Genomic DNA, 2771 nt, shown 5'->3' with positions numbered 1-2771 from the left:
GGGAAAGAAAATGCTCGCTGGGGGATAGCTAATGCAGACTTACACCCTGAAAAAAAAAAAGAAAAGAAAGAAGAGATAAAGCTAGACCTATTGATAGATTCCAGAGATACATCCTTGATTTACCCAGCAGTGCTGCCTTTCTGATTGTATAGTTGTTTTCACTCTCTCATCAACTCTCCCTCAAGAATTTGGTGGAAGTCATCACTGTCAAGGAGGAAGTAGCAGAGGCCAGCAGAGATAGCGAGATACTTTTTAATGAGCATCGGGAGTGCGTACCACTTGTGTCGGCACAGATGTCTTGTGCCAAACATTTGATGTCTTCACCTCGTTGGTCCTCTTGTCATGTGCCTTCCATCTTCAGTGTGCCTTGCTTTGCTCTTCAGAGCCCAGCTGTGCCCCAGAAGAAATCACAACATTTGGTACAAGTCTCACAAAGTCCAGCTGGTTAAGGAGATTTTGGGTTTGGGGGTTTGTTTTGTTTTGTTTAAAATATTTACTCACTTTGCAAGACTGTGATATAACTTTTAAAGTACACTGTGACTGAGGTTTATGAAAGTTCATATTTTCTGACTGAACTGTATAGAGTCAGTCAAAATTTGTAAACAGGGTAGCAATCAGATATTTTTCTTCCATATATACAATAATTTTTTTAAAGAAGTGCAATTTGCGTTGCAGCAATCAGTGTTAAATCATTTGCATAAGATTTAACAACAGTTTTTATATGAATGAATGAATGTAAACATTTTAACTTAATGGTACGTAAATAATTTAAAAGAAAAACTTAACTAGGCATCCTTAGGCTTTTAGCTCAACAAAACCCCCTTTCACTTTCTGTATTTTCAGTTGTTAAAGCAAGAGTTTCAAAGAACAAGCCTTCTCTCAGGAAAATTGCCCTAGCCATTTTCTCAGAAGTGCTGTACAAAAAAGCAAATGCATCCCAAGGGGTTTTTTTTTGCCATTGAATAAGTATGTGCTGGAAAGAAACAGATCACAATGAAACATTACTACCTAACTGATACATATGTAAATATTCCATAAGATATTTAGGCATCTTGAAAAGGTAGGATGCAATCTGTATAGTGTGACTGATGCATAGTTAGGTTGGTTTCCATTGGTTTTTAAGTGGGATGTTGTTTGGAAGGTTGTTTCATCAGAGCTTGACAAATAAAAGGGTATCATTTTGGGATATTTTTTTCCTCTATACTGTGCCTCCTCCTTTGTCTCCAACACAATTGTTAAGCTACATTAAAAGCTATGGAGATGTACCTGATATGGGCGGCATGTCTGACGGCTGCAAGGAAGGTCTCCAGCTGAAGTGCTTGTTCTGTCTAGCTAAGTCTGCGTTGTGCAGGGCTTTTCTGCAGTTCCCTCACTCTGCCTTCTGATGATATGTAAAACTACGGCCTCAACCTATCACCAGAAGCCCCCCACGGGCATGCAGGATTTTTTTTTTTGATGCAAGTCTGGTAAACTGATCCCATGCCTTGTGAGGACTGTCATGGTTTTGCTTAGCCTTCACACTATAGCTAAAGGATCTCATCCAGGTCCCCTGTGTGTGCAAATATCTGCCTCACCCTCTGCAGATGTAATTGCGTGAGGCCAACTGGATGGCAGAGCTATTGTGTGCCTGTTGGCATCTCCAGGTGGAGAAAAGTGAAGGGCAGCAAAAACTGAAGGTGCTGCAGCTGAAAAGAGAATACAGTGAATTTTAGCTACTGAGGGGAGTGAAAAACCTTCTGCTGGTTCTGAGGAACGTTCCTCTGCATTGCTCAGCTGATCGGAGAAGGACTTACTGCCAGGTGTGTTTTCCAGATATGTTCGCAGTACTGCTGGACCTGGAAGCTGGGATGTCCAATCTTGGTACTCAGTGACCTGTGGAATGGCTGTGATGTGTTTCTTCTCCTCTGCCTCTCTGAGTCAGACCTTCCTTTGGGTGAATTGGGATAGCTCCTCGTCCTCCAGTGAAGCTATGTTGATTTGTGCCAGCTAAGAATGTGCCCTTTGGTTTTCCACCTCCTTACCCCAGGGATGTTGTGAGGACTGCAGCATGAATGCTGCAGCACAGCACTTGGAGGGCAACAGCTTCTAGCAAAAAGCGGTCAGACCAAGCTTTGCTGTGGGTGTGTGCTGCTCTGGCCAGCCAGCAGCAGGGACCCCTCACCCTTCCTGGTGGGGCGATCACACCAGGCTTGGTGCTGGGCCACCTTGTGTCCTTGCTCCCTGGATGTTGATGTGGCTGGGTATACTCCAGCCCTGCTAGCTTTGGGGCCATATGGGCTTGGATCTTGTAATTTACTAAAAATGAATTCCTATCTAAGTGCAAAGTGAGCCATGAAGAGAAACATTGGGTTTAAAAAGCGAAAGGTGTGGAGAAGAGGGTGAGTATCTTTCCTTTTGAAGCATTTGTTGGCTAAAATGGCTTTTTTTGTGATTTTTCAGTGTTGACACATAAATGGGTAAAAAGGCTGTTGCTAACTGGTGTTGAAGACTGTTCAGCCTTAGCTGAGGTTGGCATCATTTTTTTTTTCCCCTTTTTTCTTGCCAGGGGTGAAGTTTGGTGTGCCGTTTCTGAAATGCCCAGCATGACTGAGTATGCCAGAGCTGTGTTGCTCAGAGTTATCATAAAACAGGAGGTTTAGACCGGTGTGTTCCATTTTGGGGCTCCTGTACCAGCAGAAAAAGTCAGCTGGTTGCTCTTGCTGGCAACCTGCGGAAGGCCATGCTGCTTTGAAACCCTGTGGCACAATTTCAAAGGAATCCCCAGAGGCCCT

This window comes from Buceros rhinoceros, unplaced genomic scaffold (assembly GCF_000710305.1).
Source record: "Buceros rhinoceros silvestris isolate BGI_N320 unplaced genomic scaffold, ASM71030v1 scaffold43486, whole genome shotgun sequence".
In the NCBI taxonomy this organism is placed as follows: domain Eukaryota; kingdom Metazoa; phylum Chordata; class Aves; order Bucerotiformes; family Bucerotidae; genus Buceros; species Buceros rhinoceros.
This window is presented reverse-complemented; position numbering follows the sequence as displayed.